This window comes from Trachemys scripta, chromosome 7, assembly GCF_013100865.1.
Source record: "Trachemys scripta elegans isolate TJP31775 chromosome 7, CAS_Tse_1.0, whole genome shotgun sequence".
Taxonomy (NCBI): Eukaryota; Metazoa; Chordata; order Testudines; family Emydidae; genus Trachemys; species Trachemys scripta.
This window is the reverse complement of record NC_048304.1, coordinates 73,623,673-73,649,144: the sequence shown is the minus strand read 5'-3', so window position 1 is coordinate 73,649,144 and position 25,472 is coordinate 73,623,673. Positions and strand designations below refer to the sequence as shown.

Below are 25,472 nucleotides of genomic sequence, written 5' to 3'. Positions count from 1 at the left end.
GGCGAGCTTCCCGACAAAGATCGCCACGACGCAGGTCACCTTTGCCCAGATGGTTTCCCAGACGTCAGTCCCCACTGGAGTGGGATCGCTCCCTGTCGTGGATCGGTCTCCATCTCCCCAGTACCACTCGTCAGGCAGGCACTGATCCTCGCCCTGACCTCACCAGTTACCAACTAGAGTCAGTCATCAGACTCGGTCCTTGACAGCTCCACCTTGATCGCTGGAAGGACGGTATTCGGAGTTGGACTGGGAGTTTAGCCCCTCGCCAAGGAGGGGTGATTCGCCGCCAACCCGCAAAGCCGGTGTGGCGCCTGCAGCAATGGCATGGCAGCAGGGATAGTGGCTTACTCAATGGCCATACTAGAACCCATGAGGCGTGCCCATAATGCCAGTCCCATATTCCTACCAGTCGTCTCTGGCCACCTCTGACAAACCACCCCCGGCACCAGAGTTGGAACACAGTACCAAATCCAACGCGGGGGCAACATATCGGACTCCGGTACCTAAGGAGCCATTCCTGGAGAAGGAAGGGGGACCTGCCCCTCCCCAGGCGATGCAGACATCGTCGTCATGTCCGGACGAAGCAATGGCAGGTCCTTCCCAAACGGGCAGTCCCCCCAACAACTTCAAGGAACACCAGGCCCTGCTTAAAATGATGGCTGCCAACTTGAACTTAAAAATTGAGGCGGTCATGGAGGAGTCAGCCCACCTCTTTAATGTTATATCCTCCTCCACCCCGGCCCGGGTTGTTCTACCTGTCCACCCAGGGGACCTTAAGATTGCCAAATCACTGTGGCAGACCCCCTCTTTGATTCCGCCTACTTGTAAAAAGGCGGAAGGGAAGTATTACGTCCCTGCAAAAGGGTTTGAATATCTGTATACACACCCTTCAGCGGCGTCACTGGTCATGTCCAATGTTAATGAAAGGGACAGGGAGGGCCAAGTCAGTTGCACTCGGAAAAACAAAGATGCCAAAAGACTGAACTTATTTGGCAGAAAGATTCATTGGCTGGCAAGCCCGTAGTTCCAGGTGTCTAACTACCAGGCACTGTTAGGCAGGTACATTTTTAACCTGTGGGATTCTCTTAACAAATTCTTGCTCTCCTGCAGGACCGAGCCTAGGAGTTCGCTGCTTTAGTGGACGAAGACACAGCGGTTGCAAGGGGGGCCCTTCAAATGGCCTGGGACGCTACTGACTCAGCGGCCAGGGTTGTTGCCTCCACGGTGGCCATGAGGCGCAGATCCTGGATGTAGTCCTCCAGGTTACCCCGTTTGAGGGGGTGGGGCTCTTCTCCAAGCTCATGGATTCAAGGCTCCATGGCCTTAAAGACTCCTGTGCCACCCTCTGCTCCTTGGGTTTCCATACTCCTCAGCAGGCCAGAAAGCCGTTCTGCCTTCCGGCTCTTCTGCCTCTACAGTCTAGGTCCTGGGGGACTCCCCGGCTGGTCACCTACAGGAGAAAGGATAGAGGCATGGGGTCTAATTGGCGACACCCGTCATCTTCCCGATCGTCTGCTCAGTGTGGCCCTTCCAAGAACCAAAGAGGCCAGAAGTAATCATTTTGAGGGTGCGTTCGAGGACGATGGGCTAGTCACTTCCCACCTCCCACTTTCCTCGACCGCCTCCACCCCTTCCGGTCGGCCTGGTCTTGGCTGACCTCGGACCATTGGGTGCTTGAAGTAATATCCTCAGGTTACACCAGGGGTCGGCAACCTGCAGCACATGTGCCAAAGGCGGCACGCGAGCCAATTTTTAGTGGCACTCTGCTGCCAGCCGGAGTTCTGGCCGCCGGCCCCGTTCAGCCCACTGCCTGCCTAGCTGAATGGAACCCTCGACAGGTAGCGGGCTGAGCGGGGCCGGTGGCCGGGACCCCGGCTGGCGGGAGCCAGCAGCCGGAACCCCAGACTGGCAGCGGGCTGAGCCCTTCTAAAAACATTAGAGAGAGAGAGGCCTTCTAAAAATGTTTAAATGAATTACTGGTACACGAAACCGTAAATTACAGTCAATAAATGAAGACTTGGTTACTCCACTTCTGAAAGGTTGATGACCCCTGGGTTACACCCTGCAATTCGTGGCCGATCCTCCCTCCCATCTCCCTTCCCTGTCCCTCTTCATGGACCCTTCTCATGATCAACTCCTCGTCCAAGAAGTCGAGAACCTCCTGTGCCTGGGGGCAGTAGAGGAGGTTCTTCAGGACATGAAAGGAAAGGGGTTCTACTCCCACTACTTCCTAATCCCGAAAGCAAAAGGGAGCCTCAGACCCATTTTGGATCTGCATTGTCCCAATAAGTCTCCCAAAAAGTTGAAGTTTTGCATGGTATCCATGGCCTCCATTATCCCTTTCCTAGATCCAGGAGACTGGTACGCCGCTCTCGACTTGGGAAATGGAAATATGCATCCTTCAAGGGCACAGGCGCGTCTATTGTTTTAGGCTGGGCCAGCGCCATTTCCAACTCACAGCATTGCCATTCGGTCTCTCATCAGCCCCAAGAGTGTTCATGAAGTGCACAGCACCAGTGGTCGCTTACCTGAGGCGTCAGGGTGTTCAAATTTACCTATACCTTGATGACTAGCTAATAAAGGGTCGGTCCCGGGATTAGGTGCAGCAGCATTTTGATCTTGTTTGTTCCACCTGTCGCAGCCTGGGGCTGTTAATAAACAAGAAAAAGTCCACCTTAATCCTGGTACAATGCATAGGGGTCCTCCATTCTAATCAGGCCAAAGCCTTCCTCACCGAGGCTCAGTTCCAAGCCATAGCGGACCTCATTTTGTGCATGCAAGCCCACCCTCTTACCACCGCTCAGACATGCCTGTGTGTGTTGGGCCACAAGGTGCACGCGCGGCACCACCTCAGGCCCCTGCAGACGTGGCTGGTGTCAGTCTATGTCCCCAACAGACACAGCATAGGCCATGTGGTCAGGGACACATACCATGTACTGTCGTCATTCACCTGGTAGCAGAGTCCTGCATAGGTGTTGGAGGGAGTGGCCCTCGTCTCTGATGCCTCGGACCTGGGGTGGGGAGCCCACCTGGGCAATCTCAGCATGCAAGGTCATCGGTGGAGTCATGATCACTCCCTACACATAAAAGTCAGGGAGTTCAGAACGCTTCTCCTGGCATGCCAAGCCTTCCTATCTCACATAAAAAGCAGGGTGGTCCAGGTCCTGACAGACAATACAGCGGTTATCTTCTATATCAACAAGCAGGGCAGAGCCAGATCATCTGCCCTTTGCCTGGAAGCCTTCAGGCTCTAGGACTTCTGTCTCCAACATGACATCCATCTTGTAGCGGCGCACCTCCACGGGGCCAGGAACACTTTGGCAGATCGCCTCAGCAGGACCTTCTAGTCTCACCATGAGGGGTCCCTCCATCCGGAAGTGGTCCCTTTCATCTTCTAGAGGTGGGGAACTCCCCTGGTGTTTCACACCAGACAGAACAGAAAATGCCACGTTTTCTGCTTGATTCAGGGGATTGATGGGGTCGCCCTGTTGGACACTTTTCTGTCCCTGTGGTCGGGGGCTCCGTTCTACGCCTTGATCCTCAAAGGTGATCCTCATAGTGCTGGATTGACCGCGCTAGCATTGGTTTGGCACACTTCTGAACCTCTTGGTGGCTGCTCCAGTGCAGCTATTGCTCTGGCCGGACCTGCTGTCCCAAAACCACGGCAGGCATCTGCATCTGAACTTGGAGGTGCTGCACCTGACGGCTTGGCTGCTGCATGGTTAAATGTGGAGAAGCAGCAGAGCTTGGCCAGGTTCTGTTGGGCAGCAGAAAGCCCTCCACCAGGGTGACCTAGCTGGCCAAATGGAAGTGGTTCTCCTGTTGGGCCTCGGATAAAGGCATTCGGCCCAAGTGGGCCTCACTGCAATTAATCCTGGACTACCTCCTGCATCTCAAGATCGAGGGCCTGTCTCTTCCATCTGTCAAGGTCCACTTGGACGCTATTTCGGCCTTCTGTCTGCTGTTCTAGGATAGGTTGGTTTTCTCCCAGGACATGACTGCCAGGTTCCTCAAGGGCCTTGAAGCCTCTACCCACACGTCAGGGATCCCGTTCCTCCATGGAACCTGAATCTTGTGCTATCGTGACTCACGGGACCCCTCTTCGAGCCTATGGCTTCCTGCTCTCTCTTTCTCCTGTCCTGGAATGTTGCATTTCTTGGTTGCGATAACGTATGCCTGCTGGATCTCTGAGATTAGGGTGCTCACCTCGGAACCGCCCTATGTGGTCCTTTACAAAGACACAAGGTCCAGCTGCAGCCACAGCCAGCTTTCCTGCCTAAGGCTGTCTCAGTTTCATGTGGGCCAAGATATTTATTTTTTCAGCTTTGGAAAAAAAGACAGGTAAGTCGGATGAGGAGCATAGGTTGCATTCCCTAGACGTCAGGAGGGCGCTAGCCTTCTACATTGAAAGGACCAAGCCATTCCGCAAGTTGGCGCAGTTGTTCGTTGCAGTGGCTGACAGGATGAAAGGTCATCCAGTGTCCGTTCAAAGAATTTCTTCTTGGATCACCGCCTGCATTCACTGTTGTTACGATCTGGCAAAGGTGCCTTCTCCGGTGATTATAACCACCCACTCAACTAGGGTGCAGGCCTCTTTGGCAGCTTTCCTGTCCCAGGTCCCTATCCAGGACATTTGTAGAGACGCCACCTGGTCGGCCGTCCACACATAGACGTCCCACTATGCGATTATCCAGCAGGTCTGGGATGCTGCTGCTTTGTAGAGCAGTACTGCAAGCCTCTAGATTGTGAACTCTGAGCCCACCTCTGAGGATAGTGCTTATGAGGCACCTAGAATGAAATCGACATGAGCAATCACTGGAAGAAGAAAAACGGTTACTTACTTTTTCGTACCTGTTGTTCTTTGAGATGTGTTCCTCATGCCCATTAGCCACCCTCCTATCCCTCTGTTGGAGTTGCCGGCAAGAAGGAACTGAGAGGGCATAGGGTCGGCAGCGCCTAATATACCAATGCATGAGTGCGCAGCACTCAAGGGGGTGCTACAGCAAACCCTGTGGATACAGCTAAGGCAAAAATCTCCGACGACTGTGCACATTGGCACGCACACACCTAGAATGGAATGGACATGAGCAACACATCTCTAAAAACAACAGTTAAAAAAAGGTAGGTAACTGGTTTTTGTACACTTCAGCTTGTTATGTGCTGTAGTGATGATTATCACTTTTTGATATTGAGAATATCAAAATAGTTTACAAGTTATATATCAGACAGTGGACCAGATAATTATAAGGTATTTTTGGTGGCAGCATCGAATTTTATTTTGCCTCTTCATTCTGCCTGTGCTTAGTGAAGCCTAATCAACCTATGTGTATGTACCAAAGGGTACAAAAGAATAGTTGTGCGGCTGTACATAAGGTACCAACATTATCCAATTTCACATGATGAAAATGTATGATTTTTTTTTTTTTCAGGCCAGGGGAGTGATTAGTATTTCTGGGGAAATCAGATTTAACTGTAGTTAAAATTTCATTAATTCAACTTCTGCTTGTATAAAGATAACCTGTTGATTTAAACACCTATTGAGTTTATGTAAAAAATATTTTATCTGTAATTATTTCATTAACACTTAGTGTTCAGGTATAACTTTTTTCTTTGTAGCTTTTATTGACTAAGAGAGGAGCTCCTAGTTTTTCCTTTATTTTTCCTGTTGGCTCTCAAAAGCTACTTTGGGCTACCAGTGCTTCTAGCCAGGAAATGTTGGAGGGAACTCAGTCCAGAGACTATCCAATTCTGTTTTGTCAGCTGGTCATAAAAACTCATTTAAGAGGGACTGTAAGTTAGTTCCTTCCCTGGAAGCTGAGCATGGTGTTTCCACAAGACTGAGTTTATGCTGGCCTCGGGAGCAACAGATCAAGCTCTTACGCCCCTAATTCTGACGGTGCCTGCTTATAGTGAGGTAGAGTGGCCTCCCACTGGACTTGAGAGGGAGGGACCAAACTCAGCCCATTCTCCTAGCAGGAAGTGGCAGGTCAGGAAGTATAAAGGGAGAGTCCTGTAGCTCAGTTGAGGCTGCAACAGAGAAGGATGTGGAAATCTCTTCTAGGGAGCTGAACCTTCTGTGGGGCCCTGGACCAGCAGCCAAGCAGATCAGTGCCCTACTGAGCAAAGAGACAGAGGACCCCGAAGAGTGGCTGAAGTGGCCGCTGCCTGGCTACGAGATGGAAAAACAGAACCCCAGCTCAATTGAGCAATGCTAACTAAGTGGGGTAGAAAGTAGCCCAGTGGAACCAGACATTGGGCAGGTTGTGGTGCTGGGAAGCAATGCAGCGGATTTTGGTTTCTCTGCCAACCCAGTGATGGGACTGCCTGCCACTAACATGGTCCTGGGCTGGGACCCAGTGTACTAGGGTGGGCCCAGATCCCCCTACTGTATTAGCCACTCCCCATATCTGGGGATTGGCAACACACTCACCCGAGGCCTGAATGCCTGTGGCTTGATTGTTAGTTGCCCCAGCCAGGAGGCTATGAGCTTTAGATTGTTGATTGCTGTCTGCCTTAGCCAGGAGACTCTAGGTTAAAGAATGGTTATTGCTCTTTTCCACCCTGGTGCCAGACTCTCGACCATTAACTATTGTTTGCTTCAGCCAAGAGGCTGAGAGCTATGGACTGCTTGTTGGTCTGCCCCAGCCAGCAAGCCCTGAGACCGAACATTATTGCCTGATGCAGTGAGGCGGAGTTGCCTCCCTTCCCACTTGGGATCAAGGGAACACTACACTGCTCCTCTCCCAGCTTGGCAGCATTTCGCACTGTGATCAGATGAATCAACCTAAGATTTTGGTTTTACTTCTGCTAATAGCATTTGCTTGACGCATATGCAGAAAAGTAATTAGATTTCTGTCTGCACTATTGAAAGTGGGAAGTGCTGAATAACAACAAATTAAATGATTGCTAATTTTACTAGGTAAAATCACAGGGTTGAGACCATCTTGTTTACAAATCGTTGGGTTTGATGAACTAACTTGAACCAAATCACACTAGGTTCAGCAATGATCAACAGTATCTATGTTGATTCTGATTGTATTAAACTGTCAATAACAAGTTACTTGCCTGTTGCTCTTTATGAATAAGGCTAAATTTTTGTCACAGATATTTTTAGTGTAAGTCAGGGACGGATCACCGGCAATAATGAAAAATTCACTGAAGCCTGTGACCTGTCCTTGACTTTCACTAAAAATATCCATGACAAAATCGGTAGCCTGGGCAGCTGTGGAGGGGGCGGGCTGGGAACTCCAGGGTTCCCCCGCACTGACGGCTCCAACCTGCAGGGGTCCCTCTTGCTGCCTGCGGCTGCTGGGAGCTCCAGGGGTCCTGCAGTGGATGAGAGCGGCGGGGGGGGGGGTCCCCCTGCCGACCACGGGGCAGGGAGCAGTGGATCCCCCCTGCCAACCGTGGTGGGGGCAGGGAACAGCAGGGATTCCCTCTGATGCCGGGTCCCACCTGATGCCTGCGTGGGTTGGGAGCTGCAGGGCTCCCCTCTGCCGCCCATGGTGGTCCGGAGTAGAGTTGTTTACTGTTTAAAATCAATGTTGCTCAAAGTATTTGAGAGCGGTTTTTTGTTTTTGTTTTTTTGCAGAGGGCAAATGGATTAGGACTCTATAGGTTATCTCCCCCAACCCATCTTCCTCTAGCCATCGTTTCTGATCCTGGGTTGAGTGCGATGCCTTCCGATTTGAAAGTACCTTTCTGTATGAAGGAATATAAATCCACACCATGTAGAGGTCAAGCATAGGAGTTTATTACGTACAGCGCTGACAGTGTCACGTTGCTTATTAGGCTCAGAGACACTGTCAATCAATTGATTACAATAGAATTTATGGATTTTCCATGGGCGCGGGAAAGTGACGGGGTAGGCAGTTCCCCACCCTGGGATAGGCTTTGCAGCAAGACAAGATAGCACATTAGCCAATGGTTAAAAGGTTACATAATGTCTCCGCCCATGGTCTCATGTTAACGTTAGCATTGATTAATGTATTAGTATAAAATATATATATGTTGAATTCTGATTTGGGGTCCATAGGAATGAAGCAACTCCTCTGATTGTCCAACAGATGCATTCCTAGGGGTTAAAGCAAAGAAACAGTGAAAGTATATGGCAATAAAGATTGTCTCCTTTGTGTTTTAAGGCAGGCATTGGTCCCTGGGAAAGGGAGGTGGGAGGATGCCATATCTTATAGTGACATGTGCCAACCTTTCATAAACTCAAGGTTGGATATGTGGGAAGAACTTCTCCCTACAGAAGATACTAATACAATAGGAATGGGGATTCTTTGTTCAATATGCAACTCTGTATAAGACACAATTATTCAGTACTCAGCTCCAACACTTGGCAATTTGCTGGCTAGGCTTATTTTAGCAAAAGCAAGGTTATCTGTTTACCCCAGCTTTCTCTTAGCTGATCACTATTTGCTAGGCCCCTGGTCTCTTGACCAAACTCTGGACTTTGGGTCTGGAAAAGAGCTGGCACAATCCATATACCAGGTTGTTATATAAAATGCACATGGATTTTTAACCCTTCACTGTAACACGACACTAAGTAAAATCATGCTACGTAGGTGACCATGGAGACATAGGCGTGCGCACAGGGTGTGCTAGGTGTGCCTAGGCTCACCCTAACACAGGGGTGAGCAAATGGCCCCACTCTCCCGGTGTGGCAAGCTGCGGGGTCCATGCTCCTGGGACAGAGCACCGGGCTCAGCACAGCAAGTCGCTGGCCCCTCCCCCGCCTTCCCCTGGAGCCATGTCGCCGTGCGCGCAACGCTCTGGGGGCCGGGGCTGCGCGCTTCCGCGGGGCAGTGTTTGGTTCTGCAGGGAGGCTGACACGCTTCCCGCTCATCCGGAGCTGTGCATGTAGTGCTCTGGGGGCCGGGGCTGCGTGCTCCCGCGGGGCAGCATGTCTGGCTCTGCGCAGCGCCAAACATGCTGCTAGGAGCCTCATGGTAAGGGGTCCAGGGCTGGGTGGGTTGGATAAGGGGTGGGGGCAGTCGGGACAGGAAGCAGGGTGGGTTGGACAGGGGGTGGGATCCCAGGGGGTGGTTAGGGGCAGGGGGTCTCTGGAGGGGGCAGTCAGGGAGCAGGGGGGGTTGGATGGGGCATGGGAGTCCCGGGGTGTCTCAGGGGGCGGACAGGGGTCAGGGTAGTCAGGGGACAGGGAGCAAGGAGGGTCCTGGGGGGCCGTTAGGGTGAGGGTCTCTGGAGGGGGTGGTCAGGGAGCGGGGGGGGGTTGGGTTGGATGAGTTGGGAGTTCTGGGGGGTGGCCTGTCAGGAGGCAGGAGTGTAGAGAGGGGTTGGGGCAGGCAGGGAGTGGGGGGGTTGTATGGGTCAGGAGTTCTGGGGGTCCTGTCAGGGGGTGTGGAGCGTTTGGATAAGCGTGGGAGTCCCAGGGGTCTGTCTGGGGGTGGGCGTGTGGATAAGGGTCAGGGCAGTCAGGGGACAGGTGGGTGGGGTCCTGGGGGCAGTTAGGGGCAGGGGTCCCAGGAGGGGGTAGTCAGGGGACAAGGAGCAGGGTGGGTTGGAGGTTCTGAGGGGGGCAGTCAGGGGGTGGGAAGTAGGAGGGAGTGGATGGTGTAGGGGTGGGGCTAGGGCAGGGTGGGGGCGGGGCTAGGGTGGGCTCCCTGGGTGCACACCCTAATGAAATGTACTGCGCACACCTATGCATGGAGAATGAAGGTTCTGTAACAATAATATCAAGTTGACACACTTAACCTTTTGGCAATTACCAATATATGCAAACAAGTTTTTTTTGACCGTGGTCAGATTCAGTTATTTGTTAAGATTTTAATTTTTAATGACCTTGAATAGGAAAAGATTATTTAAGGGGGGGTCGGAGGGAGGGAGGGATTGTGAAAATAAAATCCTTCTTTTGTTTTCTTTTAAGGGGTGTAAGGTGTTCTGGAGGGGGAGATTGCTCGCAGAGGGGGAAGCAGTATTCTTATGCTAATCCAGGCTCTGGATAAGGAGCAGAGCAGCCATGCAAACAATGGAAGTGGAGCCAGAAAGTCTGCTATGTAGTCTAGCACGCCTTGAAAAGCATGTCAGACAGGGCGCCTGGGGCTGCTTAGGGGGAAGGGCCCAAGGAAAGGGGAGAGCTTTACTCCAAGTTATTTTATAGAACTGGCAGCTGGCCAGAAGAGTAGAAAAACCTTACTACATAGAAAACAAGAATTAAGATGGGGGCTGAGATGAGAGAAAGAGTGCCTGTAGTCTTATTTTCCAGCATTTTTATTAAAAGCATTGATTTGGCTGTGTTTTGCTGCTGTTCAATATTTTTTTTCTTCATTCACACTAAACTTGAAATTTGTTTTTTTTAAATAGTAACTATAGTTATTTTAAAAGGTACATCCTCTAGAAATTATGTAGATTTTAACACAATTGCCCTTTCTTAGTCACAAGTTAACTTATACTACCCTCATGTGGGCAAAATGTTAATATAAAAAAAATTGTTTGCAGCTGAAATGCCAGTTTTGATTTAGCTACATGACTTTTGAAAAAAATGCGAGACTACCCATATTTGTTTTCTTAATCAAGCTCAACATTTAAACAGATGAATTTTGTTTTCCTATATTCATCCTGAAGTGACACACATGGACAAATGAGTCATTTTTCTGAAATTCTCCTCTTGAAATATTGGATTTATATCATACTGTCTACTTTGAAAGCAAAAATACTTATCTGAATGTTTTGTTGTATGATTGTGTTTCGTGACTGTTTTATTGCTGTAACAGTAATAGACTGATATCAGTTCATCTAAATACTGGAAACTCTGACCATGTAATTTTTAATTTTTTGCAGTGACTTGCACAAAACCTTTTTCTTTCTGTGATCAAATGCTTTAAGCATGCGAAAGCACTCACTAGGTGTGCTGTATGAAGCTGAAAGCAATGTTGTGTTCACTTCATTCATTTGAATATCTTCTGTATTCTTGCTAAAATAAAATGTACGTTTAAGTTCCCTGTCCTGACTTCAGTGGGACTACTTATGTATATAAAGGTATGTAAGTCTGTGCAGCATCAAGGCCTTAGTTCTCTTCCTCAGTGTATGTTGGCATGCCTGTTGCTCAGATCAAAAATGTGTGGAAAAAATCTAGTAGACAATATATGGCCAAATTATGATGATGCACATTTACCAGAACAGCGATGACATCTGAATGAAATTTTTTTATATTTAAATAGTTTCTCATTTTCTTTTTTATTGTCTGTGAATGCAAACTTAATAAAAGCAGGTGAATGGCATTCTGTTACATTAACTAATATTTGTTCTGGTTTAGTTTGCATAATTTTAATTGCATTTTCAGTTTGGATTTGTATTACATCTGGGGATATGCCTGTATTTTGTTCACATTCACATCTACTGAATTATTTGACATTAGGAAACCAGCAAAAAAACTGGTTGTTAAACTATCATCTCTACAACATGCTTAGGTATTGGCTGGTCATAGTATTCCTTACTAATTTATGCTAGAAGGAATTACTGTCAGTTATGCTAGGAAGGAGCATGGATGTCAGCTCACCTATTATCCCAGCTAGTGAGAGATGCTGCCCTTAATGGCAACCAATAATAGAGTTAAAAGGAGGAAAATCATGGGTCAAGATGAATAAAAGTAGTAAACGAGGGTTATTACTCAAATTAGAAAATGTGGGATGGCTGTAGCACAATAGGATATGCATAAATATCTCATGGCACTGGGAAAACATTTTGCTGAATTTCACTACTGTAATATTTTGGCAGAAATTCTATGGCAATTATTTAATTGGAATCCCTGAATAACAGTCAGATGGGCCTGCAGGAATGAAGGGAGAGTGGAGTTCCCAACTAACAGAATTGTGCAGGACACAGTATAAAGCAGCTACGCTGTAATTTATTCATGAGTAGTAACTTAGGTATGAAACAATCAGCTCTGTCGTAATTAAATTCTTTTTTAAGAAACTGTAGTAAAGGGGGGCGGAAACATAACCTCTTCATTTGTGAAATGTTTTGTTGGGTGGAACAAAGTCCCATTCATTAATTGCTGTTAAAATATGCAAGATACTGTTGGGTACCTCCCTCCAAGTTATTTAAAAATAAGAAATCTTCAGACTTTTCCATTGATTATAAACTCTGCTGCTTCAGGAATCAGAATTGTCAGACACTTATTCTTCTGTATAAGCAGAAATGCTACTACAGTACCTGGAAGTGACTGTGTGTTATTCATGACTCTTAAAAGCGAGCTACACCCGTTTATAAACATCCCACAAATAAGACTTCAGCGTTCTTTCATTTCCTGTCTTGTGGCTGACCATATAATATGAAGAGAGATAATATATTTTATTGAACCAACTTCTGCTGGTGAAAGAGAGAAGCTACACAGAGATCTGAATAAGCTTTTCTTTTTCAGCAATGGAAGTTGGTTCAATAAAAGACATTACTTCATCCATCTTGTTTCTCTAATATCCTGAGACCAGCACTGCTACAACACACTGTAAATGCAATATGTAAACAGATACACACTGAATCTATCATTTTAAATGTTATAGGAGTTTGCATTGACAAATATGTCTGTCAGTCATTTGGCTCTTAAAAACCTAAACCTATACTGATATTAAGAGTATTAATTTGAAGTAGCAAAACCAGTTCTAATAAATCCGAATTATTCACGTTAGGTCATGTTAACAAAAGGAGACTCATTCTGAGCAGGTATAAATTCGCATCATTCCCATTGACTTCATTGGACAAAAGTTTATTTACACCAGGTGAGAATCTGGCCCATAGATTTTAGTTTCTTCAGATTTTTAAATTAGAGTGACAATTTATTGAGGTTCATTTACTGATACCAGAAAGCAGTGGTTTTCAGCCAGGGGTACATGTACCCCGGTAGGTACGAAGAGGTCTTCCATAGGGTACATCAACTCATCTAGATATTTGTTGTACAACAGGATACATAAAAAGCACTAGCAAAGTCAGTACAAACTAAAATGTCATACATACAATGACTTGTTTATACTGCTCTATATACTATACACTGAAATGTAAGTACAATATTTATATTCCAATTGATTGATTTTATAATTGTATGGTAAAAATGAAAAAGTAAGCAATTTTTCTGTAATGTATCCTGTGACACTTATGTATTTTTATGTTTGACTTTGTAAGCAAGTAGTTTTTAGTGAGGTGTAGCTTGAGGGTACACAAGACAAATCAGACTCCTGAAATGGGTACAGTAATCTAGAAAGGTTGAGAGCCACTGCCATAAAGTAACAATCCACTTAAAAATCTCTCTTGCCTGAATATTTTTATCTTATTGTTATTTTGTACATTTGACAGCACTTAAGTGAAGTTAGCTTCACTCTTTTAGTACGGTGTATCTTATCCTGTTTGTCCACATTTTTCGTAGAGACAGTACTCTAGCTGAGGGCTTACTAGTATTGAGTAGAACAGAACAGTTACCTCCCATTTCTTACATATCACACCCAGAAGGATATTAGCCTTTTTCACAACTTCATGACACTTGGCTCATGTTCAATTTATGATGCACTATAACCCCCAGATTCTTTTCTGCAGTACCAGTGCCTAGACAGTCATTCCCCATTTGGTAGCTGTGCATTTGATTTTTCCTTCCTACATGTAGTATTTCGCACTGGATTGAATTTCAGTTTGGATTGACTTCAGAACAATTCTCCAATTTGTCAAGGTCCTTTGAATTGCAGTCCCTCCCAGCTTGGTGTTATCCATAAATTTTATAAGCATGCTCTTCAAGTATGCCATTATCCAGCTCATTAATAAAAATATTGAATCGTACTGGACCTAGGACAAACCTCATCCTTTCAGCTGCATAGCTAACCATTGATAACTGCACTCTGAATACAGTGCAACCAGATTTGCACTCGTCTTGTAGTAATTGAATCTAAACCACTTTTCCCTAGTTAGCTTACGAGAACGTCTTGTGGGACTGTCTAAAGCCATAATAAAATCAAAGTATATCACTTCTGCTGCTTCCCCCCTCACCCCTCATCCAGTAGGCTAGTAACCCTGTCAAAGATGGAAATTAGGTTGATTTGGCACTATTTGTTCTTGACAAATCCATGTTTGCTTTTCATGATAATGCTATAAATTCTCTAGGTGCTTACAAATTGATTGTTTAATAATATATTCCAGTTATCTTTCCAGGTGTCACAGTTAGGCTGACTGGTCTATAATTTCTTGGGTCCTCCTTTTCCCTGTTTTTAAATAGAGATACTATGCTTACCCTTCACCCTTCCACCATGAATTCTCAAAGATAATCCCTGATGGTTCTGAGATTGCTTCAGCTCATTCCTTAAGTACTCTAGGGTAAATTTTGACAGGCCCTGGTAACTTAATTTATGTAAATATTCTTTAACTTGTTCTTTCCCCATTTAGCTTGTCTTTCTTCCCCCTTGTTGTTAATGGTGTTAAATGTCTGGTCATAGTTAACCTTTGGGGTGAAGACTGAAGCAAAATAGGCATTCAATACCTCAGCCTTCTTGTCCTTTATTAGCTCTCCTTACCCACTAAGTCAGGGGTCTCAAACGCAAATGACCACGAGGGCCACATGAGGACTAGTACATTGGCCCAAGGGCCGCATTTACTGACACCTCCCCACCGCCACCCTCGGCCCCGCTCCCACTCCACCCCTTCCATGAGGACCCGCCCCTGCCCTGCCTCTTCCCACCCCTTCCCTGAAATCCCCACCCCAACTGCGCCCCCTCCCTGCCCCCAGGGGGTGTAGGAGGGATGTGGGGTGTGGTGGGGGCTCAGGGAGTTGGGGTGTTGGGTGCAGAGGGGGTGAGGGGTGCAGCAGGGGGTCAGGGTGCAGCGGGGGCTCAGGGCAGGGGTTTGGGTGCAGGGTGCAGCAGGGGGCTCAGGGCAGGGGGTTGGGGTGCAAAAGGGGTGTGGGATGCAGCAGGGGGCTCAGGGAAGGGAGTTGGGGTGCAGGAGGGGTGTGGCGGGGGCTCAGGGCAGGGGGTTCGGCTGCAGGAGGAGTTTGGAGGGCGGGCTCTGGCCCGACGGGCACCGGGGGCAAGGCAGGCTGCCTGCCCTGCCCCCTCACCGGGAAGCCGACGGAACCTGGGGGAGTTGTGCCTTCGATATTGTCTCTTTGAGAAACTACCAACACTCTTGAACTTCTTTTTCCCATAGATTTTCTTCCCATGGGACCTTACTTACCAAGTTTGTCAACTTTTTTGAAATCTGTTGTCCTTGCTCTGTTGCTCTCATTCCTTCCTTTCCTTAAAACTCAAGTTGCCTTCCACCTTTTGGTTTGCAACTAATTCCTCCCGGTTAGTCAAATTAAGTCTATAATGGCTGTCACCTGGGTTATTTGCTGAAGAAAAAAGGAATACTTGAAAACTTTGTGGAATAGTGAACTTCTTGGTTTGTTGAGGCTTTAAGATTTTTTAAAAATCATTACGAGTTGTGGCCAGACCAACATTCATGAATCAATTTGTGTTGTAACAGATTAGAAGAGTGATTGTTCACGTCCATTACACTTAGGTGTGCGCGCGCTGCGTGCACGGACGTCGGAAACTTTTTCCCTTAGCGGCTCCCGTCGTGTCGGCAGGGCCCCCCCTCCCGCCACAGCGGCGCCCCGCTCTAGGGTATATATATCCCTGCAGACCCGACCCCTTCAGTTTCTTCTTACCGTCCGTGGCGGCGTTGAAACAACTCTGTCTCTTGTCTGAGAGTGTCCCTTAGCATAGTCATTAGTGTTATCTGCAACAGTTATCAGTTCTTCAGTTGTTAGTGTTAAGCTTAGTAGTTAACAGCTCATTAGGTACTTGAAGTTCTTGCTGTGGTTGTTTGGTCAACCCCGGCACCGGCTCTGGGCGGCGGGGCATGCCGCACGCCCAAGGCTTCAAGGCTTGTGCCACGTGCCGTAAACCTATGCCATTGAGCGACCCCCACGACTCGTGTCTCCGCTGCCCGGGGGAAGCTCACCAGAAAGAGCGCTGCAAGATCTGTAAGGCCTTTAAGCCCAGAACTAAGAAAGAAAGAGACTTTCGCCTCAAGCAGCTGCTCATGGAGACGGCGTTACAGCCCTCCACTTCGGCGGCACCGTCTGCCTCAGTGCGGAGCGCCCCGGCATCGGTTCGGGAACTGGCGCCGGCGGGTCACCCGAAGCCCACGGCACCGACCCAACGGGGGCATGTACGGCACCGGTCGTCTTCGCCGACAAAATCGAAGGGCCAACCCAAGGCCCGAGGACACTCCCCGCATAAGAGGGCAGCGCCAGCGAAGAGCTCGAGTGCACCTAAGGCCGGCACAGCCCCGGCACGGGCCCCGGTAGTGGCTCCGGCGCCAAAAGGCCCGTCGAGCCCCGGGATAGGCGCGTTGAGTGAGGAAGAAGGGCTGGAGGAGCTCTTGGAACAGCCCTCCACTCCGGACACATTTGAGGCAGCAAAAGACCTCATTGCATTGTCCATTGAGGGCCCTCCACAAACTGAGGACGCTCCGCCGAGACTGCCACCCAGAGGCAAGCCGGCGATGGTGCACCCATCACGGTCGCCATCTCGGCACCGTTCAAGGCACCGGTCCCGGTCGAGTTCCGCCTCGGTGGACTCCCGGTTGCCCTCCGCGCAGAAAGCGCCACAGCCGTCGGGCCTCAGTAAGCGGTCGGCACCGACTCAGCAGCCATACGCGAGTCGGCACCGGGATGCGTCGGCGGCACGTTCCCTGAGACCGACCACCTGTAGTCGTTCCCGGTCCCCTGGTCACCAGTACCGATCCAGGTCCAGGTCGGCGAGACGCTGCTCCAGGTCCTGGTCGCGGAGACACTACTCCCCAAACCCGGACCGGCACCGTTCCACGGCTCCGCCATGGCCTTCCAGATCACCGTCTGTGGTGTCGGAGACTGACTCGGGCCGGTATGGCAGGTATGCCCATAGGGCACAGGCTAGTAGAGACTACGAAGCCTCTGGCCATCCCCAATGGGGCCAACCAAGCCAATGGCCGTTCTGGACACCCTAGGCCTACCACCAGCAAGGGCCCCCATCTAGGGCCTCGAGATCTGGGCCATCAGGGTACCGATCCCGCTCTCCACGGTACCGCCCGCCCTCTCACAAGGAGGCAACGATCTCTAGACCGCAGGAGCGGGAGGGAGTGGACTCGGCACCGAGCACGGTACCGGCCCAGTCCCACACTGTGGGACAGGCCCCAGAGGAACAACCAGTCGATGACGGGTTGCAGGAAGGTGAGGATGGGCAAAAGGCCCCGACCTCTTCCTCCTCGCCGGATGAGGCAGTAGTGGGCACGACAGTGTCTGGCCCTCCCCCGATTGATCATCTGGCACACTAGGACCTGCTTCGCCGGGTAACCCTCAATCTGGGCTTGCAAGCAGAGGAGACTGTAGAGCAGGAGGACCCCATGGTCGACATCCTGAGCCCGGAGGGCCCCTCCAGAGTCGCTCTCCCGATTATACGGACAGTCCAGTCCAACTATAAGACGGTATGGCAAACGCCTGCCTCCAGTGCACCAACTGCAAGAGGCATGGAGAAAAAATACTTCGCCCCATCTAGAGGGTTTGACTTCCTCTTTTTGCACCCGTCTCCTTGTTCGCTGGTAGTCTCTGCGGTCAACGAACGAGAGCGTCATGGCCAGCAAGCCCCTGTGCCCAAGGGCAAAGAGGCAAAACGATTGGACTTATTCGGAAGGAAAGTCTATTCGTCTGGGGGCCTCCAACTGAGGATCGCTAATCAGCAGGCAATTCTAAATAGACACAATTTTAATTCTTGGGCATCAGTCTCTAAGTTCAAAGACTCCCTACCTCTGGACGCACATCCAGAGTTCACGGCTCTGGTGGACGAGGGGATGGCGGTGGCCAAAACTTCATTGCAGGCCTCCCTCGACTCTGCTGATGCAGCGGCTAGGACACTAAGGGGTAGTGATGAGGCGTTCTGCATGGTTACAGGCTTCAGACCTTCCGCCAGAGGTGCAGACCACCCTGCAGGACCTCCCGTTTAAAGGTTCAGGCTTGTTCTCAGACCAAACGGATGCCAGGCTACATAGCCTCAAGGACTCGCAAGCGACCCTAAAGTCATTAGGAATGCATACCCCGGTGACACAGCGCAAGCCCTTTAAGCCTCAACCACCACAGAGGCAGTACCACCCTCGCCCTCGGCACGAACCGTATCGCCGTCATGGCAGGGATAACAGGCGAAGACATAACAATACGCCTAACTAAGGCCAAGGTCACGGCCAGGGCAAGCTGCAGCCAGGGAATAAACCAGGCTTTTGAAGTTACGCTCGAGGACAGCGTACCACATTCCAGGCCGGATCCACCTCTAAGTTTCAAGGACCGCCTGTCCCATTTCTACCGGGCATGGTCGCGCATAACATCGGACCGCTGGGTCCTGCGCACAGTGAAGGCGGGCTATACCCTCCAGTTTTCCTCGCTCCCTCCCTTCCATCCCCCTTCCCCGTCCTTCTTCAGGGACCCCTCTCACGAGCAACTTCTCATGCAGGAGGTACAGACCCTCCTCACAGTGGGAGCAGTGGAAGAGGTCCCACCAGACCTAAGGGGAAAAGGATTCTATTCCAGGTACTTCCTGATTCCCAAGGCAAAAGGGGGCCTCCGTCCTATTTTGGACCTGCGCGGACTAAACAAGTTTCTGGTCAGAACGCGTTTCCGTATGGTCTCCCTTGGAACTATTATCCCATCCCTGGATCCGGGGGATTGGTACGCTGCCCTCGATATGAAAGATGCATATTTTCACATCGCCATCAATCCGGCCCACCGGCGGTTCTTGCGCTTCACCGTCAACCAGCGCCATTTCCAATTTACGGTTCTGCCCTTTGGCCTAGCATCAGCACCGCGAGTGTTCACGAAATGCATGTCCGTGGTAGCAGCCTTCCTTCGGAAAAGAAGGATGCACGTGTTCCCGTACTTAGACGACTGGCTCCTCGCGGGCAGGTCGGAGGCCGAGGTCCGCTCTCACGTGACGCTGGCCTTACAGATGTTCGGCAGGCTCGGCCTACTGGTCAACGTGCCCAAGTCCACGTTAACTCCCACACAGAGATTGGACTTCATAGGTGCAGTCCTGGACTCGGCGACCGCGCGGGCAAGTCTCCCAGAGTCGCGGTTCTTGGCAATTCAAAGAGCCGTAAGCTCCGTCCAGAAATTTCCCACGACAACGGCAAGGTGCTGCATGCAGCTCCTGGGACATATGGCAGCCTGCACACACGTAGTCAGACATGCCCGCCTAAGGGTCAGACCCTTGCAGTTGTGGTTTACCCAAACGTACCGCCCCAACAGAGACCCCTTGGATCTGGTGGTGACGATCCTGGCTCGGGTGTTGGGCTCGCTCCGCTGGTGGCTCGATCAACAGCAGGTCTGCGAAGGGATCCCCTTCGCTGCCTCACAACCCACTCTGACGTTAGTAACAGATGCATCGGACCTGGGTTGGGGGGCGCACCTGGGGGAACTGCGGACCCAAGGCTTGTGGTCCAGGGAAGACAGGTTGCTTCACATCAATCTGAAGGAGCTGAGGGCGGTTCGCCTCGCCTATCAGACCTTCCACGCCACCATAGAAGGTCACAGCGTGGCAGTTCTGACAGACAACACTACCGCCATGTTCTATATAAACAAGCAGGGCGGGTCCCGGTCCTCTCCCCTCTGTCGCGAGGCACTCCAATTATGGGACTTCTGTATAGCCCATGCGGTCCATCTTATTGCAACGTATCTCCCAGGGATCCAAAACAGGTTAGCGGACCGCCTCAGCCAATCCTACCACATGCACGAATGGGCTTTGAGGCAGGACGTCCTGCATTCAATCTTCCGGAGGTGGGGCTTTCCCCGGGTGGATCTTTTCGCCACCAAGGACAACAGACAATGCCCTCAGTTTTGCTCATTTCAGAACCTCAGCCCGGGATCGTTGGCAGATGCCTTCACGATTCCGTGGGGAGGGAGCCTCAGGTATGCCTTCCCTCCATTCCCGTTCATCCACAAGATCCTCCTCAAGACCCGCAGGGACAAGGCGACAATTATACTCATCGCCCCGGCGTGGCCATGACAGCATTGGTTCACGACCCTGCTGGAATTGTCCATAGCCGACCCAATTACCCTCCCGCTCCATCGCGACCTAGTCACATAGGACAGGGGTCGCCTGCTCCACCCGAACCTATCGTCGCTACATCTCACGGCGTGGTATCTCTCTGGCTGAATGATGTGGAACACAGGTACTCTCACCAGGTTCAGCAAATTCTCCTTGGTAGTAGGAAGCCCTCCACAAGAGTGACCTACCTGGCCAAATGGAAGAGGTTCTCCCACTAGTGCGAGCCTCAGCACATACAGCCTCGGCAGGCCTCAGTTCCATTGATCCTGGACTACTTACTGCACCTCAAGCATCAGGGGCTCGCCCCCGCCTCGATTAAAGTGCATTTGGCTGCCATATCGGCGTTCCACCCGGGGGAGTTGGGAGTGTCAGTGTTCTCCAACCCCACAGTAGCCCGATTCCTCAGGGGGCTGGAGAGGGTGTTTCCCTACTCGCGCCCACCGGTCCCTGCGTGGAGTCTGAACCTAGTCCTAACTAAGCTCATGGGGCCTCCCTTTGAACCCCTAGCCACTTGCTCCCTCATGCACCTCTCGTGGAAGGTGGCGTTTCTCGTGGCCATCACATCGGCCAGGAGGGTATCGGAATTGAGGGCCCTCATTTCAGAACCCCCTTATACAGTTTTCCATAAGGATAAGGTGCAACTGAGACCGCACCCCAAATTCCTCCCAAAAGTGGTCTCGCAGTTTCACATGGGGCAGGACATTTGTCTACCGGTGTTTTTCCCTAAACCCCATACGGACCCTTGCCACCGCAGCCTCCATACCCTCGATGTTCGGAGGGCATTGGCGTTCTATCTGGAGCGGACCAGGTCGTTCCGCAGAACACCTCAGCTGTTTATTGCCGTTGCAGAACGTATGAGAGGCCTGCCTATCTCGACACAGCGCTTATCGGCATGGATTGTGCATTGTATACGCACATGTTATGAGCTTGCCAACGTTCCGGCCCCACAGATCCGGGCTCACTCGACTAGGGCCCAAGCGTCCTCAACAGCCTTCTTGGCACAGGTTCCTATCCAGGAAATCTGTAAAGCGGCCACCTGGTCGTCCGTGCATACGTTTACAGCCCACTACGCGATCCACCATCAGACCAGAGAGGACGCGGTGGTTGGACGGGCTGTGCTACAGTCAGTTGTACCTTGACTCCTACCCACCTCCAATGGTAAGCTTGGGAGTCACCTAATGTGTAATGGAAGTGAACAATCACTCGAAGAAGAAAGAACGGTTACTTACCTTCTGTAACTGTTGTTCTTCGAGATGTGTTGTTCATGTCCATTACACTTCCCACCCTCCTTCCCCTCTGTCGGAGTCTCCGGCAAGAAGGAACTGAAGGGGTCGGGTCTGCAGGGATATATATACCCTAGAGCGGGGTGCTGCTCTGGCGGGAGGGGGGGACCCTGCCGACCCGACGGGAGCCGCTAAGGGAAAAAGTTTCCGACGTCCGTGCACGTGGCGCGCGCACACCTAATGTGTAGTGGACGTGAACAACACATCTCGAAGAACAACAGTTACAGAAGGTAAGTAACCGTTCTTTATTGTATGTCATTATCAAAATCAGATATTTTATGGAGAAATTCCATCTTTGACTAACCACATACTGATACTAATTTTGACTGAGGCAATGCACTTTATCAGGGACCTGTAAAAGAAAAGAAAAAACTGGATTATGTTGTTTTTGGCACCATTTTCAGTGATGCCTCCGTCCCTCATTTTCCTTCCAATTTTTACATGCAATTATGAAATGACTAATTCAGGCTTAAATCTTCTAAACACACATTTTATACATACATTTAAAAGTGTGTATGTGCGCGTGTGTATCACTCACCACCACTGGGGTCCGATGAACACAGAAAATAGTACCACGGCCATGGGAGGATGTTCTCTCTCTCTCTCTCTCTCTCCAGTGACACGTGCACAGACTGCACTGAAAGTCTAAAAGAAGGCAAGCCACAGCGATTTTGAATGGGTTGTGGCACTACTGGATTCACTGCCCATGCCACAGGCTGTATGCTGTCTCTAACTGCCCCACATAGACCCTGCTGGACTGTGGTAATGTACTCTAGGTACTTAGAATGCATCAAGAGTCCACACAGCTCAGTTAGAGTGTAATGTACAGCTTGTGGCTTGGGCAGTGAATCTCTGCTGGGGCTTGCCTCCCATCAACCCCTCACTGCAAAGTTTGCAGTGGGAGGAGAAGCTGTGGGGGGGAGAAGGGGCGGGAGGAGGAGAGAGTGAATGTGTCAAAGCAAGGAGAAGAGGCAGAGGATCATCCTGGGAAGAAGATCCAGGCCCGAGGCCACATAGGAGGGCAGCTTTCCTAGGTCTGACTCTCCTCCCTATTTGAGAGTGGGGCACATTGAGGGAGGGAGAGGTCCAGGGATCCCAGGATTCGCCAGCTGGCTATAAACAGGTAGGGGAGAGGACAGCAGGAGAGAGGTTTCAGTTTCTCTGGGGGGAGTGGAGGAGAGCAGAGAGAGGCCCAGGCAACCTCCCTAATTCCTCCCCTTTTTTTCCCCATTAACATCCCTGAAAGTCTTACCGCAAGGTTGGCATCTTTGCCTTTAGATGTAAAATTTTGTTGTTGTTTTTTTAAATAGAGAATATTAAATATTCACCTAATTTTTCTGAGGCTTTTTGTAGGACTCAAACATGGGCAGCTCATGTATTTAAGGTATTGAACTGTGTCTACACTAGACGCAAGGTCATGTTTAAGATTATGTTAACGCTTTCTCAAGCACACCTTATTTTCCTAATCTGGAAAAGTACTTTGTAGACAAGTGGAGAACAGGTAGACTTGACATCTATTTTAAATTAAAGACATGATGTATACTTAAGAAGACAAGCTCAAATGAGGGATAAGAAAACTCTCAAGACTCATTTGTGACCTATCTTGACCTCAGGAAGACCAGATTTAACATTAACATTTCAAAAAAATTGGAATTAACTAGTAACAAATTTAAGATCATATGTATATATCAGAGAGAAACAAAAATAGATCACACACACCCCTTGAATTTTATTAGCAGGTCACTTTTGAGAGAAATCTTTTAAGTGGCAACGTGCATGTCCCAAATCTGAATAGTTTCAGAAGTTATGGAAAATTTAAATATTTTGTTGCATACAGATTTATTTTTAAAAAATTAAGATAGGAATGATCCAGCTACAAAGTATGTTTTTAGTGCTATAATAAGAACAAAAATACATAAATATTTTGGGAAAGGAGGGTAAGAATGGTTTTGAAAATTTCATAAGGATAATATCTCACTTCCATAACGAAAACAGCACCCCAAAATTAGAAATAAACAGTACTAAACTTCCGATGTTATAATTTTCCATGCTGGTCAAGTTCAGAGAGAAAATAAGCCAAATGTAACTTACAGTAATCACACACCCCTGTGAAAACTTCATTGTATTTCCTGTTTGCAAGGGGGATGATATTTTTAAATTATTAGAATATATAAACTGTTTTAGGTGTAGGGATAAAATTAATCATATATTAGATGAAACCACACATTGGAGCTTCTTTTAATTCTACGTTAGAGTTCCATTTTTGAAGTAATGATTTGTGCAAATTATGCAGTAAGTGAACTTGCTCAAAGTGTCACCCACCTGTCTCAGTGGGTGGGGAAACTTGATGGGGCCAGAGGCAAAGAGGGGCAAGCCCAGAAGCGAGGGAGGGACACACTCTATGAAGGGGCACCATTGTAGCTGCTAGTCCCCTCCTCTGGGAGGCTCTTGGAAGGGAGGAGTGCTGACTGGCCAACATCCCCCAGCTCCTGGAGCACGGGCCATGTGGTTGGAACCACTGTTGGGTCCGTTCCAGCAGTGAGAACTACACAGGGTCAGACAGATGAAGCCCCATTGACACCAATGGATCACTAAAATGACTCCATTTTCTCAATTGTGGTTTATTTAAGATACTTCTTTAAGTATCTTAAATAAATACTAGTAGATGTGGTGTGGTATGTTTTTACAAAATACAGTAATTTTTATGACACTTGGCTTCAGCAATCTTCTATGAAATCTTTGCTAAGAAATGGAGTGAGACCACATTTTTGTGTGTGCAAATTACAGCATAGTTGGGTTAGCAGAGTGCGGGATAGTAAGACCCTACTGTGCGTATTATACCTTGCAAACCTCCATAAAGAAATAACGCTTTAAAAAAGAATTAAACAGTACATATCAGATTATCCTGCATACTAGAGCTTGAGAAGAAATCATGGCTTTTTTTACCCTTCTGCATTAAATAGAAACTCAACTGACTCTTTCATTTTTAAGTATTTTATTAAGAGTCGAAATTTCTAGACTTCTCCTTCTTTCTCCTGAAAATTTAACACAGAAAGTGACAACATTCATATTTAATACTGCTATATTGAGGTTTCATAATTACTAAGTTGCTTCCTTACTGATTCCCAGACACTAATATTTAATTTAAAAATGAATTATTTCAAAGAATGAATATTTGTTTTTATGTTGCTTAAAACTTTCACTAAAGATAGTAATTAAAGTGTTTTATAGTTTGTTTTCAGAATATTTGCATCGTGTAGTATATAGAGTACACGCCAACATTAATGTCATTACTTTTTAAATATGGAAATGTGTCCTGTGAAGCCTTATTAATAATAGAAAAAATATCATTGCATAGTATGTTGCAGTTAGGGACTTCCCCAGTGTTTTATGGCTTTGTGGCTCATTAGCCACAAATATAGTCTTCCTCTGCAGCAATTCTGTGTTTCTTGTGATGAAGCCTCTTTGTTACTTCATAAGAAGTCACAGATGTGTGAAAAGTAGGCCACAGGTCGAAGGCTGCATGCCCCCTACCCGTACAAATTGAAAGTGACAGACACCTCCCTGCTCTGCCACTAATTTGCCTCCATGTTAAATGCCTCTGAATCACTAATTAAAATGAAAACTTCTTGGGTCCTACCAACAGACTGATTGAGTTATTTATGGTGGAAGTGGTCACCAACAGTAATTGCAGTACATCTTTGAACAAATACAAATTTTTGCATTCAAGAATAGCGCCAGGCTGACAGGGGTCATAGGGTTCAAGCCCACTGAAACAAGAGGCCAAAGAAAGGCAAAATCAGTGTTCTGTTCATCTTAATACAAAATCTCCTTTGTCTCCGTTAACTGCTTAGGTGTCCGAGTTGCTTTTTAGTCCTTCGAGACCTAATTATGCTTCCTTTAATTAATCACTGTAAAATCTTTATTAGGGAAGAATGTGACTACGACTGCTGAATTTTAATTTAACCATAATACTTGTCTACTGTGGTCCTGAAAAGGTGATTTTTAAGTTTGACTGTCTTGCCTATTTCTTTTCAGTGAATGAACAGATTATAATTTTTTTTTTAACTTTATAGCCAAGTGCGCATCCATGTAGCAGCCATGATTTTTCAGTGGAGGCTTGCTGTCTGCA

General features: G+C 48.5%; 1 protein-coding gene across 1 annotated transcript in view; it reads left to right on the top strand.

Moving 5' to 3' along the window:
* Positions 1-25,472, top strand: part of BMPR1A (bone morphogenetic protein receptor type 1A) — a 174,528-nt gene that overhangs the window by 78,968 nt on the left and 70,088 nt on the right. The window lies entirely within an intron of this gene.